Below are 19,735 nucleotides of genomic sequence, written 5' to 3'. Positions count from 1 at the left end.
AGTAAATCTTTGATGCTAAAGCAAATTAATTTTTCAAAGTTATGAGCAAACTGAGAGACATAGTGATGCCTGGGAAGTCATGCATTTAGCAATATTAGCAGCATGCTGACTCTCAGGGGTATTCCAATTCTGAACCAAACTTAGAGTTCTTGGTTCTTGCTTTTTTTTTTTTCTATTGAATAGAAACCACAAATTTGCTTCATGGTTCTTGAACTAGCCAAGGAATAGTTGCCCCTTTCAGAAACATGGCATTTGAATAGACACAATGGCTTTTCGATGCAAATAGATAATTTATTCAACACAGAGGCCTCATCTCCTCTCATCTCTCTCATCAATGCCCTTTGCAGTCTCACTGAGATAGATGTTCAGACAGTCATTGGATCTGTTCTGGCTCAGTGGTGGACAAAATTAGCCTATATGCAGATAGCATCCTTCCACATTTGCATGAAGAAGAGAAAATCGTTATCAGGCCTTTATTAGCGCCACTAAAGATTTTGCCTCTCTGATTAAAAACTGCAGTTTTTAAAACTCATTGACATAGACCGAGAGACTCAAACTCCATCCTGTTTTCCCCTTCAACACGTTACATCAGGATGCGTATATTTAAAGAAAGCTATAATAAGAAAACTCCTGGCATGTTGGAGTTGTAAGGGATCCTGGAAATCATATAGACTTGCTTTGCTGGTAAAGAAACAGGTGCTACAAAGGCTGCGGCTTGCCAGGGTTACACAGGACACAAATGGGATTACTAGCCTCTAGCTCTTCTCACATTGGGGCTGTTTTGTTCAATCATGCCACACTACTTGTTATGAGAGAGCTTCCTGAAAACTTCCAAATGGGCTTGAGACCTCTGGCATTTCCATGTAATGATATTTTTTTCTTATAGGAACATAGAGTTATTAGCTCGTGACCATTGTTCTTTGGCAAAGTATGCCAGGGTCACTGGGCCCTTTCTGAAAGGAAGGCTATATGTCCACAGTTAGGGTACACGAATAATATCAGTGCATCTCCTGCAACGAAGCTGTAACTGAATATCTCATTGAGGTCACAGTTTTGCCTGGTGGAAAATAATACAAAGGGTCAGAATACACCCTTCGTTATGCGGAGATCCCACAGAGACTTGGTTTTAGAAACCAAGGAAAAATTGTCTGTCATATACTCCCCTACTGCCAGCTAAGAGACCTCAATCCGGGGCTCAGGACAGCCCAGACAGATGAAGATTCTCACATTCAGGCAGAGGAATGGAAGTAATGTGGCTATTCACTGGGAATTAAAGGGTTTGAAAGAAGTATGAAATAGTCTACAGTATCATACTAATTCCTTCTCACTTCAATAAAGAGAAATTTAGCCCAAATGGCATATAACTCCAAGTTTAGGAGATCCTTACAACAACTGTATGATAGAATTAAAAGACTTAAAAAGCAATTTTAGGGGCACCTGGGTGGTCCAGTGGTCGACTCTTGATTTCAGCTCGGGTCATGATCTCAGGGTACTGGGATTGAGCCCCATGTCAGGCTCTGCACTCAGTGGGGAGTCTGCTTGAGATTCTCTCTCTCTCTCTCTCTCTCTCTCTCTCAAATAATGAACTAAATCTTTTTTAAAAATTTAAAAAGCAAGAAGCAATTTTATTTCATATGATTCTCTAATTGGTTCTGTGATGCTAAGACAGATGAGGACAATTAGGTCCAGAGAAACGATGTGACAGGGCTTGATCACAGTTCTGGCTGCGCATGAGGGACCACTCTTCAGGCCGTTAGTCTGTTGTCGATGCAGCTGTAGGGACCTTACAGACATAAAAGCGATCAGTTCAGAAGAACATAGAGATTAAGCCACAGAAAGTGTTCTGTTAAGGGCAAAAATCCCATCACCTAGACAGTCAAACGCTGTCTTCACAGGGGCCGGGATGTTCTTCAGCTAAATTTACTGAGTGGCTTCTTTTCATTCTGGCTTTTGGGCACAACTTTGTAACTTTGGGAGACTATTCTATTCTCTCAGCTGGTGTAAGAGAATGAAAATGTTTATTTTTTAAAACTGTTTCCAAAAAGGGAACAAATGCTTTTCATACTGTTTAATGTGTCATTGGAGTGTTAGATTAGAAAGCAACTGGGTTTTGACATGCCCTCATTATGGCTGATAGACTTAAAAAAGCAGTACAACTGGAAACGAAGGTCTTCCGCCCCGCGGGGAAGTGTACTTTCAAGTTCTGCTGCAAAATCTTTTAAAGCATCTGCAGACAGGTTCACAGATTGTCAACCTGCAAAGCTGTCTGGATGACCTTGCTACATTGAAACGACGTAAAGTAGAGTGCTATGTTGGTAATACCCAGCCGACTGAGATGCAAGGGTACTGGTTAGAACATGTGATAGGTTTCACTTCTATTCATACTTCAAATTACCCATAGACCCAGTTCTTTTAGGTTTAGTTCAAACTCATTTAGTTTCTGTAATTTGCATGGTTGATTTAGCAAAATAATTACTTTTATCCTGATAAAAAAAATTCCTGGGATATCATTCATTCATTCATTCATTCAGTATTCACAACAAATACTTATTAAGTTACACATTGAACTGATCACTGTTTGCAAATCTTGGCTCTCTTTCATCTACTTGTGTCTTTCTATGTACACTTCCCTCCATCTAGATGTCTCCCCACCCTCTTTCTTTCCTACCTAACTCCTCCTTATCCTGCATACTCTTCTCTTCTGAAAAGACTTTTCTAGTGCACAAAAGTACTTTGATGCCAATGCTTTTATTTACTGCCCAATGGGAACAGATGAGACCACTCGGGAAGAACAAGTCATATGAAAACAGAACTGGTTTATAAGGGATGCATGGGAGAAGAAATGCCTTCAGGGGAGATGGAGCAGGAGTGGCTAACAATGTAGGAAAGAAACTAGGAGAAAAGCCAAGGAATGACCGTTTCCAGGTGCAGAGCATAATAAGCCCCGTTCACTGCTGCAGAGAAGACAAGTAGGATAAGAAGTGAGAACCGTCATTGGTTTGTATCTGTATCTGCTTGTATGCACATGGAGTAACATTGGAATGATTCATAAAAATCTAAGAACAGTAGTTATCTGCAGAGGAGAGTAGGCCCTGGGCAGATGAGGGATATGGGTGGAAGATTGACTTTTTTTTTTTTAGACTTATCTATTTATTTGAGAGAGAGAGAGAGCGCACGCACACAGGCAGGAGGAGAGGCAGAGTGAGAGGGAGAGAGAGAATTACAAGCAGATTCCCTGCTGAGTGTGGAGCCCAACTCGGGGCTTCATCTCATGACCCTGAGATCACCACCTGAGTTGAAACCAAAAGTCAGACACTTAACTGACTGAGCTACCCAGGCGCCCCAGAAGATTGACTTTTATATTTTGCATACCTTCTAAAGTTTTTGAATTATGTGAATGTAATACATATTCAATAAATTAAATCAACATTGATTACAATAACTGTAACTCTCTTATTAATGTTCACAGCAAATGAGCAAAATATATAAACTTCCAAAATTTTCACATGAAATTAAAATTGAGTTTAATGGGTCAAATGATCTAATCAACACTTATATGAAATTTGTACAATGAATCCTTTGTAAAAATTGGTGAAGTGTACCAGAAATACCAGATTTACATATATCTAATGAGGGATCAAAACTTTACGTTCTTCGTGGAGTTTGTCTAAGAATTAAGAATGTTTTAAAAAGAAAACTTTGTTTGGGGACATGAAGCAATGAAAATAAAGAATTTTTGGCTTTCCAAGATATATTTGTCACAGTGTTTGTATTCAAAAGATCCCATCAGATAGGCTAAGGATTTTTTCTTGTTTATATGTGGTGTATCTATGATTATGGATTCTTAGTACGCTTATTGAAAAACTTCTTTCCATGTTCTGGTTACATGTGGTAATTTCTGTGTATTAAAGCTTTCACCATGTAGCTGATATTGCTTTCTGTATCAAAACCCCCTTGTGGGGTTTTGGGATGACACCCAACTGATCAGATCCTCCTTCCTGGGTTTATTTGTACCAAAACAGAAGATTGTTTTTTACTGATTTTTAGTTGAGCATTCTGAAATAAATTCTATTTTTTAAAAATTTTTTTGATAAAAATCCCAAATTAGGAAATTCCCTGAAGTTCAGTAAAAATCATAGTACCTCTTCTTTTTAAGTATATAAGATATTCTTTTTTATACTAACTTTTCTAAGGCTTTTCTAAGAACCTAACAGTTAACTTTTTAAAAGTAAGATTTTCTTCGGATGGTTAAATTTCATACTTTTACCTGAGAGAAATCCTTCGGGTGTATAAATAGATGTGTATTAGGTTTCAATTTAGTAATTCCAAATGGTGATAATCCATCTTCAAATAGTTTTGTGAAGCCAGTGGGCATATATGAGTCCTTAAGAAAAAACATGTCAAAAACCCAACATTTGATTCATTCACTATTTCAAACAAAATTATAATAACAGCTTAATCTACATTTTATTAACTATAAGAGAAAACAAACTGATTTTCAAATTTTGTTTTTCCTTTTAAGATGAAGTCCCAGTCCAATCATTTTTTATACTATTTATATTGAAAATTTGTGTTCCCAATTGAGTTAGGACAGGCTATGCTACCCTGCAGTAAGGAACTAATCCTGGAATCTCTATAACTTAACACAACAAAGGTTTATTTCCTGTTTATAAAAATTCTAATCCAGGCACCTTCCATCCTGTGGTTTTGCCAGCTCAACATGTGGCCTTGACTGCTGTGACAGAGGCACCTTTAACTCCACTTACGGTTCGTTGGCCAGAATCAGTCATATGGCCACAATCTGACTAGAAGGAAAGCTGTAAAATGCTATTTTTCTCGTGCTCAGGAAGAGAAAATGAACACAAATCATCACCTTTGCTGCAGTTTTAAGGGTAAATCCTTTGAGAGTACTTTTTCTAGTACCAAATATCCTTGGAAAAGGAGAAAAACCTTCATGGCTGAAACCAAATTAGAGCTGTTACTCATCTCTGATGCCTTCTCTTCATGATGGAAAATGTTAAAATAACCATGTGCTTGCATACAGTTGGCCATCCAGTCATGGGATTTGTGAACATCCCTGGCTTATTATTCCCTTCAAGATTTAATGTCACCTTTTGTTTTATTTTGATTGATTGCAAATAAGGAGGGACCAGAGATGTAAGAATGTAGCAGTTTATAGTATTGCCAACCAGACAGAGTCTGTCATCATGACTTTAGTTTCCCTTTTGAAAATATTACCATCAAAACTGATACATGCCTCTGATAATAAATATGGTCTTAAAACTTTTACTGCATTAAGCATTTGATGGAGTTGAGAGCCTACATTAACAAAAATGAAATTACATCTAATAAAAATACTCTATAAATGTCATAGAGATAAATGAGGTATTTTCATAACTTAAAAGTCTCTCTCTTCTGGGAACATTTTTAATGTAAGATAAGAATCAAAATTGTCCCCAAATTTTATAGTTTCTGGCCACTTTGAACTCTACCAGAATGAGTTTTTTTTTAAACAAAAATTTCCTTTCCAAACTTTAAAGTGTAGTCTGAGAAGGTTGAAATATTTGCTGTTGGTTTGCTTTATTAATGCGAAGACATCCTGGGCACAAAAGAGAATCAAAGGCTATATATCTAACATACCCAGACTTTTCCTTGGCACACAGGGCACTTGGAACAGACCATATAGCTGTCATTTGAGGTCTGTGGGTTGACCTACTGGGTACAACATAAGGGTTATATATGGTAGCTGGCCTGGCAGGTCTGAGCATTGGTACAATATTTATGAGTTTCAGGTTTGCTCCTAGACTCTTTATAGTCTCAATAAGTAACAGGTGAAATCCCAAAAAGTAACTTTATTATTGGAAGTAATGCAAAGTTTTACTTTAGCCAAAATAATAAATAAATACACAGAGAAAGAAGCAAGAAAATAAAGCTTTTAAAAAATTCCTCAAGAGATCTCTTATCTCACATTGCTATTAACAACATCGATGATAAAAACTAACTAAGAAAGAAGGAGAAACATAGCAAAAAGCACATTTTGAGCTCTTCGTTCCTATTGACTGAGATACAGGGAGACAAAAAGATAAAGATTTTTGTTTAATTCCTGCAGCCTTCAGTTGCAAAGTCATAACTGTGGACCAGGGTCCTAGGGAAATTGTTGCATGAAAAAGTAGCTCTCTTCTGTAAGCTATTCTTCCTAGCCTCAAAACAAGGAACAGAAAACACCCATCTTTGCAATGTTCTAAAATATAAGCCACAGGAGTCATTAAACCCAATGATCAGAGAAGCCAAGAGAGAGCCAGCCATGTGGCCAAATTGGATTAAGTCTTCCAGTGGTCAACATAGCCATTGGAGTCAAGATGGGATAAGAGAAGATGAGAAGAGATATGAGAGTAATAAGAGAGGTTGGGAGAAGTCTGGAAGTGTCCTTAAGCTTAAGACTTGAAGAACTAAGTCACAGATCTTCTAGTTGGTGGCCCAAGGCTGTAACCCCTTTAAAGATCAGCAGAAGACACACCAGTCATTTATTGTTTTTAAAAAAATGTATGTATGTGCATGTATGTTATAGTCATATAACTTCCAGGTAAAGTGAGGTTAATAATTATTAAGACTGTATGTGAAATAGATATATTAGTTATTTTCATAAACCATCCTCTATAGCTTACATATATATAGCCTATACCTAAATTGACAGTTGGGTATACATTTTACTATTTGCCTGTCCGTTTTCGAAAATTATAAATTAGAAAACTCTTAAGGTATTATAGAAACCATAATACCTACCTGACACAGATGTAACCATTTGATAATCTAGTGTCCTCATAATATTCCATAGTCAGTGATTATTCCATAATTGACACGTTTAGAGGGATAGTTTCCTCAGTGTCTTCTGAGTAGAGGTCAGGCCTGGCTTTGACATCTGCAGGGTGTTGCACCTGCAAAAAATGGTTTTGACTGACCAGTAATGTGTTAAGTGGGTAACCATCACTAGAGAAGGTCTTTCGGAAGGAATGTATTCACCCATCTACCCATCCTATTACCCATTCAAGAATATCTACTGCTTGCCTACATTGTGCAGTCATTTGCATGAGTAAGACTGACTCCTTGCCTTTCAGGTGGTGACAACTTAGAAGGAAGATAAATGATCAATGTCAGGCAAATGTGCAATTAATATGAAGGAATGAGCGAAGTTAGGGTTCAGTTTTGGAGAAAATCACATATGTTTTGAGAATTCAAGTAAGGATGGAGAGCTAAGAAGGGCTGTGAAATCAAAGAGCACTCTCAAGAAAGAGCTTTGCTTATCTACCATGATCACTGAACTTTTCCACCCCAGAACTGACCACTGCTGACTTTTCCCCCTGTTGTACCACAAACACTTTTCAGTACAATTACCTTTAATTTTGTTGCTTAATTTTGTTCATGTTTTCCCTCAAAATTCTGTCTTGTTCATCTTTTATTACCATCCCCTAGTGTAGTGTCTGTTCCTAATAGGGATTTAGATGATGGATCGTTTGATCTGCCACAGAGGTTGATATTGGACTAGTGGCTACCTGCACTTTGAGAGCGTGTTGGCTATGAAAGTCACTGGAATAATTAGGTTGGCTCCACACAGATTAATGACTACTAGGGTACATTTTTCATCTACTTCATAGTACTTCCTCAGTGCTCTGCAAGGATATAGTCTTTGCTCAATAAATACACAATTACTTGCTATTTAGACAAGCTAAGCCAAATGCTAGCACTTGCTTTACTTGACAGCTCCTGGTTGCTCTTTAAAGCAGATGTAAAGAATGTGGGAAAAAGAGTAACAAGAAATACAACGTTGGCTCTTAGAAAAATGCTCAATCTCCTTCACCATCAAAGAAATGTAAATTAAAACCACATTGAGATATCATTCACCTATGCATTGGCAAAGATCAGGAAACACAATAGTATTTTTAAGAACATTCAAGTGAAAAACTTGTGCAAACTAGAATAGTAGTTTCCGGAAGGCGATCTGATCATGTGTATCAAAGTTACAAATGTATCTACTCTTTGACTCAGGAATTCCACTTCCAAGATGTTAGGATCAATAGTCTCATATTTGGGAAATGATGAGTTGGCAAAGTTATTCAGTACAGCATTGTTTGTGAGAGAAAAATATCAAACCACCTAAATGTGTAGTCAGTAGGTGTCTGGTTCAATTATGGTAGTTGGTACAGTGGAACACTCTGCAGTTATAAACAGAATGGAGTTTTCTTTTTTGTGTTGTTGGAAGAAGAATCACTACGATATGCTAAGGAAAGACAGGAAAGGTACAGAAAAGTTTGTTATAATTATGCTATTCTTTGTGTAAAAGAAGGGAAGAAAGAGTGTGTGTGTGTCTACCAGGTATGCCTGAGGTATCTCTGGAAGACAACAGAAGAAACTAGTAACATTGATTGGCCCTTGGGGATGGGAACTGGGTAGCTGAGAGGCAGAAATGGGAAGCAGAGTTTTCACTGTGTGCCCTTTCTATTTCTGAACTGTAAAACCTTATGACTATATGGCCTATACAAAAATTAAATAAAAATAAACACAGGACAGCAAATGCGGTGGTTCCCGGTAGGGAGCAGCTGTTGCTATGGTCACCTGCTGCAGCTGTCACACTGGTGTGGTCACCTACAGTGACATCTGCTGGTGCTTCCCGACAGCTATTTTAGGTCCGTGATTTTCAAACTGCTATTTTGAAAGTGGGCCGTGCAGTCAAGTTAGTGAGTCCAACTAGCATTCGAAAGAAAGAGAGAAAATCACATAGAACAGAAAATTTCAGAGTATATAACCAGTAGTAAAGGTAAGTCCTGTTGTGTGAACTTTTGTTTGATGTTTTTATAAGCATATGTGTTCTGACATAACCTATCTCTCTTACTGTGCTCAAAAATGTTAGAAAGCCACATTCCACAGTAGTGACCTTTCTCAGCCAATCTAGACATCAACAGCTCTTCTTGAGCAATCAATATATTATAGGGAAGTTCCCATCATGGTAGGTCCAGGATTTTCAGATGGTGGATGTAGGGTTCCCACCTTTGCAGGGGGGTCCCTCTGCTTATGTCTCTATTACTACTGTACAGAATCTTTAGGCTGTGTGTCTCCTCACATGACAGCACATCCATTCTTTTTAGGAGAGTGCATTCCACCCCAATAATCAACAGGGCTGATTGGAGTCTAGCTGGGGTGATGGCGACCAAGACCCAACCTGCGGTCCTTTGAGGATCCTGAGCTTCAGTGACCCTGTAGCACCTTTCCCTTCTCAGATTGATCTGAGATGTGTTGGATCATGCAGCTGCACCATCAGCAATGCCCTTCTCTCCATCTCTGCTTACCCCATTCTAGTTTCCTTCAAGATCCTGTCCAGTGCTATTTCCTCCATGGAACCTTCCCTCATTTCCTCAGCCTAAAGTGATTTCTCAAGCTCTCTTGATGGCAACTGAATGAAACTTGGTTCAAACTGGGCTCAAGCAAAGAGGAGAATTAGCTCAAACAATCAAAAGTTCAAGAATGGTTTGGATCCACAAGCTAAAGCCACCATCAGTGTTCATTCTCTCTCTTTCTCCTTGCCCCGCATTCCCTTGCTTTCCTCTATGTTGGCTTAATTTTTAATATACACTTCTTTCATGGTGGCAAAATGTCTTCTGGAAGCTCAATGATTATGTCCAACAAGTTGAATTCCAACAGGAAGAAAAGCCTTGTTTTTCTCATGACCCTACCAAAAGTTCCAAGAATGTGTCCCACTGCCTAAATTGGCTTATGTGTTCAGCACTGAATCAATCATTGTAGTCATGAGGTTAGAATTCACTCATTTGGCCAATCTCAGATCACATATTCAGCCGGGGAGACTGGCCAGCCCACTTGTGGAGAACAGTTACATGGTGTATAGAAAGGGATGGTTCCTCAAATGTATATTAAAAGTGCTGTCACCTGAAAGAGGGGAATGACAAAATAGACAAAAACAGCAAACAACCTTGTCAAATTGTAATCTGTACAGTGAAAATGCTAATGACCTAGTATGTTTTCTTGTGCGACTACCTTATCACTTGAGATAAAAATGTAAAGCAAGTCAAATTAACATGTCAATTCTTATTGAGTAAGCTATTTCTTTCAATTGTTTTACATATTTCGAGCCTCTTACAATGTGTTTTCCCTTAGGATTCTATTTCGATCTCCCTCGAACCAATTCTTACAGGAAACTGAGTAATTCGTCAGTTTACAAAATCTATACCAACGATAGAAATATTGCACTCATTGTTTCTTTGCCCCATCAATTTTGGCCAAATATTTTAATCACAATAGAAACGCAAAATCTACGAAACTAAGACTAATGTATACTCTGAGGAGCATGTCTCACACTTCTGCTTTAGCTCATTCGTTCTCAGGAAACAAAATGTTTTTAAAGAGAAACATCTTAACACATCTGGTGTGATTTTCTAGTTATCCAGTTTAAGCCACACACACACACAAAAAGTGGTATCATCTGTTTTTCTTTTATACGTTTTGAAACATGAGCCTCCGAAAGCTATTTCCTAACATATGTCAATTTAACATCTGCTAGCTCCTAACTGATAGCCAGAAACAGCCGTGCTGGCAGCGTCTGCAACAGTGCCAAGGTATTTCCCATTAGAACTGTCTTCACTTTGGAGTTGTCAGTAATATTTTTACTCTAGGGGTAGCCAATTTCCCTAGCTTGAAGGATTAGAGCCACAGAGCAGGAGGAATAAACAGGATGATGTCTTTACAGTTATGTGGAAATATAGCAGAGAAAGGTGCCCCCCCCCCAAATATTAGGTAAGAAGACTGTGTCATAGGTCACAGATACAACTGCTTCTTCTGGGGGAAAGCATGCTTCACAATAGCACTTGCTAATTTCTCCATCATTCAATATCAAGAGTGTTTGCAAACAGAATTAAGATGCATCAAGCATATCTAAGAGTACCCAACCATGTCCGAAGCTTCTCTTACATCTCTTCTCTTTTTTAATCCTTTGATGGAATTTAAAGTGCATCAGTGAGCTTCAATTTCTGTCTAGAGATTCATAACAGAATGATATTTTGACATTTATTTTGAAAGAGGTGGCCAAAGTGTCGGTCCTAGGAGAGATCAATATTTTTACCTGCCCTAGGATAATCTGGTGCTGAATTTAGTAGTTCAACAATTTTAAGACCTAGCAATTCAGGGCCTCCCAATGATTAGTGTCATTTGTTTCCTTCATTCTCTCTACCCCAGTAACATTATTGCATTTTGTTTCTTTGGATTTTAGAGGAGAGGCATCACTGTGGGCTCATTAAGGTCAAGGCTATCTGTAGGTTATTATTGCTGTATCCTCTATGCCAAATCCTGTGCTTGACACATACTAAGTGTGGAATAAAGGAACCAATGCTGTCCTGAAATTCTGAGATCCAACATTTGCTCTTAGAGTCTTCAATGGGTATCTTAAATAGTCTTACATAAATTATAAAAACATCAAATTGACTTTGATGAAGAAAGAAGAAATGAGTTCTCAGGATTGGACTTTCGTAGGAGAACTTTAATGGTAGTTCTAAGTAAATGTGGGAACTCAAATGTACTGTATACCAAATACTATTTATGGTAATGGCCACTTAATAATTTTTCAGTGAAGATAGTGGTTTTGAGTATAAACGTAGGGGTAGTGGAAAGAGAAGGAACTTTGGAGGCTAATGGTCTGGAGTTGAAATCTTGGATCCACTCCTTAAAAAGTTATTTAACCTTTACTTCCTTGTCTTCAAAATAGGCATAAAAACACTACCATGTGGGCCTCTTGTAACAAATTGAGTACAAAAAAAAAAAAAAAAGCTTAGCAAAGTGCATGTTCCTTGTGGTCCTTCACTAAGTGATAGTTACTATGATCCTTATTATAACTGTTCTGATATTATATAGTAGAGAACAGACTCAGTTACATATAATCCAAACTCTTTAAAGCTTTGTAAGTTAAAGCCAAACTCTACCCAATGCTATATTAGTCACCTAGCAGAATGGTAAATGGTGCTCCTTTTTCTGTCATATCTTCAGCATCTCAATTTTTTGCCATGGCTATGAGGAGGCAGCTGTAATAAAAGTCAGGCCATGAGGCCTATAAGACAGACCCATATAGCATTAATGGTAATGAGGTAAGAGACAAGTTTAGTATTTCAAACCAGGTTTCCCTTGTTGGAGTTATACCTTCTCAATCTATGACAGATTATTCTACAGACACAAGTGTATATTTGCATTTTGTAAATCACAGAGACTTGGCACAAATGTCTCAGGTTCTTTCTTTCTTTCTTTCTTTCTTTTTCTTTCTTTCTTTCTTCTTTCTTTCTTTCTTTCTTTTTTTAAGATTTTTTAAAATAATTTTTATTTTGTTATATTAGTCACCATACAGTACATCCTCAGTTTTTTGATGCAATGTTCCATGATTCATTATTTGCATATAACACCCAGTGCACCATGCAATACGCGCCCTTCTTAATACCCATCACCAGCCTATCCCAATCCCCCACCCCCCTCCCCTCCAAAGTCCTCAGTTTGTTTCCCAGAGTCCACAGTCTCTCATTGTTCATTCCCCCCTTCTGTTTACACCCCCCTTCATTCTTCCCTTCCTTCTCCTACCAATCTTCCTATTTCTTATGTTCCATAAATGAGTGAAACCATATGATAATTGTCTTTCTCTGCTTGTTATTTCTTAATGTGAAGCAAAAGCGGAGCCCTCTCTGCCTCCCTCCCTTTATTTCTCCTTTCTTTCTGAAGGTGTGCCAGGCACTGTGCATATAAAAAAAATATTTACAATGGATGAGATAGGAGATGAAAGGGATTCCAATATGTTTTTTATTTTGACCTGTTCTGGGAAAGGTGAAAGCCATTCCACGTAAAGTTAAGTGCTGTAAAAATACATTGACTCTTAGTTCTCTAGAGTCATGCTGTGAATTATGTCCTTAAAACTTTCTGACACATGAAAAGATTAAATAGAAATAATTCCAATTTCAACCTTACAGTCAATTTGCTGAAGTCTTTTTACAAAAATAGTTGCCATAATCTTCCTTAACAAAATAGATGGAATGCAGAATGCAAATCTTCCACACTGCATGAGTCGATGAAAGTATTTCTTAGAAATTATTTGACAATGTGAACTATAAGCAAGGGTGAAAGTTGTAGTTCTACTCAACTATTTAGTTTTGTATTATTCTAGCAATAGTTTATCTCTAAAGTTATTGATTATGGTGATAAATTACTTAGAAGTTTACCTACTTTAAAGAAAAATAGGTCTATAATTTTCTTGTCTTTTTAGAGAGAGAAAGCATGTACACGCATGAGTGGGGAGGCAGGGGGAGGAGCAGAGGGAGAGGAAGAGACAGAATCTTAAGCAGGCTCCTCACCCAGCAGGGAGTCTGACGTGGGGCTCCGTCTCACCACCCTGAGGTCATGACTTGAGCTGAAATCAAGAGTCAGATGCTTAACCGACTGAACCACCCAGGCGCCTCAGAGGCCTACAATTTTCATACGGTGACAGTGTATGACCAAGAGAGCATTTAAATGCTACCCACCTATAGATGTAATCCAGGCAAAACTTTTTAGATATAGTACTTATTTACAGACAATATATCAATGTATAATCTTCAGGACATTAATTAGGTGTACAAAATCTGAAAGACCCCTCAAACCTGTCAGAGACAAAGAGAAAGTTAAAGAAGTTTGAATGTTACTATTTCATGAATTTTAAGATACTTTGAAGAATTCAAGACCAATATGGATCTGATTCATTATTTGTACAATTCATAGGTTATAAGAGGTAATTATAATACACAATCCAGTCAAATTAGTTATGATATATTCTTATTTTCTGAGAAGCTTCCTCTTCCTGTCATGCATACTTGTAATTAACTTACAGTTCACTCTAGATTTAATTGGACTTTATAGAGGTAGTTATGATACATGGATAATAAAGTAAATAGTACAAAGTCCTAACTATAATTCTCGCTGATCCCCAGCGATACCCTTCATACACCCAAGTCTCCCATGCTATTCAAATCATATGTTCTACCTTCACTGCTTTTCATTGCTTTCTTTCCCAGAAGAAGTATTATCCCTTTGTTTGTCTAGGCTTGAAAATTTTCTGCTCTGCCTTTCTTCCCCTTTCAGGTACCAATTGCCACATAATAAACCACGCTAAAATTTGTTAGCTTAAACCCACAACAATCATTTACCAATATTCTGTTAATTGCTCATAGTGTACAATTTGGATAGGACCCAGCAGGGACTGCTTTTCTCTGCTCCACCTGGTGTCAGCTGGCATTGCTGAAGATAGTTCATTCTTTTTTTTTTTTTTAAAGATTTTATTTATTTTTTTGACAGAGAGAGAGACAGCCAGCGAGAGAGGGAACACAAGCAGGGGGAGTAGAAGAGGAAGAAGCGGGCTTCCTGCTGAGCAGAGAGCCCAATGTGGGGCTCGATTCCAGGACCCTGGGATCATGCCCCGAGCCAAAGGCAGACGCTTAATGACTGAGCCATCCAGGGGCCCCTGAAGATAGTTCATTCTTGCAAGGCAGCATGGCTGCAGACTGGGAGCTTACCTGTTAGTTGGGGGCCTTTGTTCCTCTCTATGTGGACCTCTCCACAGCATTTCTTGGGCTTCTTCACAGCACAGAAACTGATTAACAAAAAGGAGTGTTCCAAGAGGCACAGGAGGAAGCAGTAAGACTTCTGCAGATAGCCCCACAGGTATCAGAATGCCACTACCTTTGCCGCATTGATGAAGTAAGTCACTAAGTCCACTGAGAGTCAAGGCAAGTGGAAAGAGTCTATGGAAAAAAGTAGCAAAGAATTTGAAGACATTGCTAAATCTACCACGTCCTGTGTGTTTATCCAAGCTCTGCTGAATCAACCATCATGGCATCTCTCACATCCATTTCTCAGGCTTTCATCCACCCAAATCCTCTTGCAGAGCAGGCAAAGAAATCTGCACTGGCAGTGCCAACGGATCAGGAAGGAGATGATGTAAGACCCTTGCAGCAATGTGGTGGCCTCCAAACAGCCTCAGAGGCAGCTTTGAACATGTTGATGCACTGGGAGACGTTACAGGGAAAAGATCTTTTCAACAGAAGTCCCTACCACTGTCATTTTCACCTGTATTCTTATAATCCTCCTTAAAATCACTTACTAAATTTTCCTTTCTACTCTATGGAGTGAGTTTCAAAAACTGTATGTGGGTATTTATAAAGAAAAAAAAGTGGAGACACATTTATGGATTCTTTGGTTTTTTGTGTTTTCTTTTAAGCATCTGGGCCACTGAAAACAAGTTTTCCTCCCCTCTGGAATTCTAGAAAGGAAGAGAAGATTAATGCTAATTGAATTTATTAAATTCATTTGTGGTCAATGTATGATAGCTGAATTTCATTTTTTAATGCACTATAGGTACTTTACCTGCTGTGTAATCAAAGTAGATGGAAGCCTCATGCTCATTTTATAAGATGTGAAGTATGATTTTTTAGTCTAAATTATTAAGGACGTATCTCATTGTTGAACCTTTGTTTTTATGGTAAGTTAGCTGGCAATAGCTACAGTTTCTTTGTTTTTGTGTCCCTTATTTAGGACTATGACCCTCTGTTATGACACTAGTCTTAAGAGGGAAATGATCTGTTACCACAGATCCCTATATGGTGTGGTTTCCAGGAATGCATTGTGGACATAAACAAGGACTGCCTGCACTGTTCCAGGAAATGGAAACGAAACAAACCAGCATTTGAGTGAACACTGAAATGTACCCCACAAACAAACAATGGATCAGGGTGCAAGACAAATAATGACTCTAATGGAACTTGGGAAAGAGCACTACATGGGATTTAATATATTGCTCCCTAACGGATCTCTGTTTATGACTCTAGAGGAGGCTAATTATTTTCCTCAATCCTGTGACAAAAAGAACTGGAGGGGACAGGAAGAGCAAGAACAATTTGGCTCTCAGTGAATTCTCAATAAATGTTGAACTTTGCTGAGACCAATTTAATACTTTTAAATGTAATAGAATGTCATTTATACAAATGATTTTTGAGCAGTATTTTCAAGCTCAAATTGGGTAGATAACTTCTTAAACTGATCAACCTACATCCAATTATTCCAGTAAAACATGACTAGAACACATGCGTTCATTTTATTTAAATTTTGTTTCCATTTGGGTCAGTTTTCAAATCTGAAAACTTAAAACTAAAAACTTTTAAGCACTTATTTTTTTTTATTTTTATATATTTATTTATTAAGATTTATTTATTTATTTATTTGAAAGAGAGTACACAAGTGGGGTGGGGGGCAGGCAGAGGGAGAGGGAGAAGCAGGCTCCCCACCGAGCAAGAAGCCTGACACAGGGCTCAATCCCAGGACCCCGGGATCATGACCTGAGCTGAAGGCAGATGCTTAACCGACTGAGCCACCCAGGTGCCTCTAAACACTTATTTTTACTTAATATGCTGTGTTTACAATGAAATGCTAAGTGAAAACATTATAACTAAACTATATTTTCCAAGTTTTCTACAGTAATCAGAAAAACATATAAATAATTAATTCCATGGGCAACTCTTAGACTGTATCTAACTGGCAAATTTGACCCAGGGTTGATCCTTACTTAGCATACCATGTAAACCAGAAGCTGGGACATCCATCTCCTCTACTTCTAAACCTCAGCCACAGTTAAACACCCATGTATTTTTCCAGCAGGTGGATATTCCCTAAAAGCAGTTTTTTTCAAAGAAAGGAAAATGTTATCTCTTTCACACGAGCACGTTCTCCCCTGTCGATTTTCATATTTCCTCCTTTTCTTGCAAACTTCCAAGATGGGGAACAAAGTTGGCATTTATATTTTGAAATTTTCCCTGGATCAGATAAAAAAGCACGTGCATTGCATGATTTTGAAGAACAATGACACAGAGGATAGTTGATTTAGGGTGAAGATATGTAGGGAGGGATAAAAATGTCAGTTTTGTTTCTCGTAAAAAATAAATGAATCACTAAAATTTTCCTCCCATTACTTCACAGTAACTGGGATATAATTTATGGGATGCTGAAGGTAGAAAAGTCTCTTGCAAATTAATTTTGTGTGGTGGAGACTGATAACAGCATGGGAGTAGTGGTTCTTGCCATTTGATCCAGGATCCTGGAGAGCTATGGCGAAGATTTTTTTCTTCCTGTTTACTCAGTGTATCATTTAATAAGATTATTTGTACATTGAAGCCCAAAAGTTACTACATAAAAATGGTGAGTAGTGGATATGAAAGACAAAGAAGCATGAGATGGAGGAATCTGGTCAGCAGAACCATATCTTTGCTGCACAAAGGGTATAAATATAATTTCTTTTTCTTGGCTGGCTAGGGTAGCTGCAAGATGAATGGCTCCGATAGCCAAGCAGATGATAGAAGATACACTTAAAAAAAAATCTTCCAATGACATTATGGGGTTCTGGTAACATGATTTTAATAGTCTATATGACTCTAGAAAGAGATAGAAATACCACTGCTTCTCAAAAGGAGAAACTAAAATGAAAATTCTAGTTCCTGTGAGAAAGTGGTAGAAGTAATCATTTAAAAACAAAAAACAAAAAAAAGGGGTTCCTGGCTGGCTCAGGTAGTAGAGTATGCAACTCTTGATCTTTGGTTATGAGTTTGAGTTCCACGCTTGGGATAGAGATTACTATAAAAATTTTAAAAACAATCAAAGAACAGAACCCACTTTGCTATTTTTTATTAATATTGCTCCCTGAAAACAAAAATAAGATAGTATTACAAAAAGGACTACAAAACTGGGAGAGCATTAGAGATAGCTGTACTGACATGTCAGAATGCTTTTATTTCTTTAAAAACAAAACTTGAAAAAAAAACACAAAAATAAAACTAAGCTAGAATGTTGGAGTAAAAAGTTTTTTTCAAGTTATGACATATTTTAAATATATAATGAATACCCATATACTTGCTACTTAACTCTATCAAAGCTCAACATTTTCCCTCTTTGTTTTGGATTTATTGTTTTGTAAAAGAAATGAAACAGTTGAAGTTTCCTGTGTCTTTCCTTCAATGCTCTCCAGAAATTACATGATAGTGAACTTGATGCTTATTTCCAAGAATTTCTTTATAATTTGATAAATAAATAAATATCCATAAACAACTTGTTCGTCTTGTTTTTAAACTTTATAGAAATTGTAAAACGATGTAACCCTATAAAAACCATACTTACTTATCCATTCAATTATTTTACAACATTTAGTTTGTTTCCAAATCTTTGCTGTTACAAAGATGTTGCCTCTATTATATATCTAGAAGTGGAATTGCTGGGTTGTAGAATATGAGCATTTTGAATCTTACTTAATATTGACAAACTGCCTTAGAGAAGGATGACGAGTTACATTCTGCCAGTAGTGTACAGGAGTTCCAGTTTCTACCCATTATCAGAAAACTTAGAGTTAACAGATATTTAAATTTGCATCAGCAGGACAGGTGACTTTGTAGTTTTCAGTTGCATTCCTTTAATAATAGTGAACTTAAACATCTTTTCCTATGTTTATTGGCCACTTAGCTTTCTTGTACTGTAAATGGATAGTCCATTTTTCTATTAGATTATTCATTTAAAAAATTTGCCTGTAAGAAGTACATATGTATTTGTTTCTGTATTGCGTGTGTCTGGGTCCAGGGCTTGTCTTTTCCCCTTGAAACACAAATATTTCTCCTTTTGAAACACAAATATTAATATGGGAAAATTTATCAATTTTTGTTTTGTGCTTTGGTATCTTATATGAGAAATTCTTCCTACCTGAGATGAAACAAACAAACAAACAAACAAAAACAAAAAAACCCCACACTTTATTTTCTTCTTACAGTTTTAAAGCTATGGCTGAAAATACCTAGGTCCTTAGTTGTCTTGAAATTTATTTTGGCTTATAAGATTTAATTTTATTTAAATTTAGTGTTTTCCCTAAAACATGAATAACCAACTCTGTCTTTGATTTCTGGGCTGCTACCATGGATTTTGATTCTTGGATTTCTGATTCATTTCATTGGTCAAATAAGGCAAGTTATTCTCTACCTCTATATTGTTCTTCTTCTTAAAATTCTATTTTAAATCATGTGCTATTATAAATGAATTATATGGACTATTATTTTTGGGTTTAATATCCACTTGTTAATTTACACAAACAATTGTATTGGTATTTTGATTGGAATCATATTTTTTAAATTGTATTTAATACATAGATTAATCTGGAGAAACCAACATTTGTATATTATTTAGTTTTTCCATCCATGAACATTGTATATCTCTTCATTTATTTCAGGACTTTTTAATGCTGTTTAATAATGTTTGACAGTTTTCTATATAAAGGCCTTGCACATATTTTGTTAGAGTTATTCCTGAGTACTTTATATCATTTGTACTTATTGTGAATGGGATCATCTCACACACTATGTTTTCCAAATGTTTATTGTGAGTATATATATAGAAATGCTATTGATTTTTGTATGCTCATCTTGAGAAGAAAGCTTTTCAGGCCAAGTTGCAATATTTACTAGCACAAATTTTTATTAAATAAATTTGACATTCATTCCAATTCAGCTAAAGTCATGGTTGTCTAAAGATGAATTAATAATTACCTGCATAGGAAAAAAAAAAATACCTGTCTAGGAGTGCTGACTTAAACATTGCCGATTTGTTGCCTTAAGACCATTACATTTTAATGGATCCAGTTTGGTAA

Source organism: Ursus americanus, chromosome 5 (assembly GCF_024610735.1).
Source record: "Ursus americanus isolate L20-20 chromosome 5, mUrsAme1.1.p, whole genome shotgun sequence".
Lineage (NCBI taxonomy): Eukaryota > Metazoa > Chordata > Mammalia > Carnivora > Ursidae > Ursus > Ursus americanus.
The sequence above is the reverse complement of the archived record's forward strand: the minus strand, read 5'-3'. Positions refer to the sequence as shown.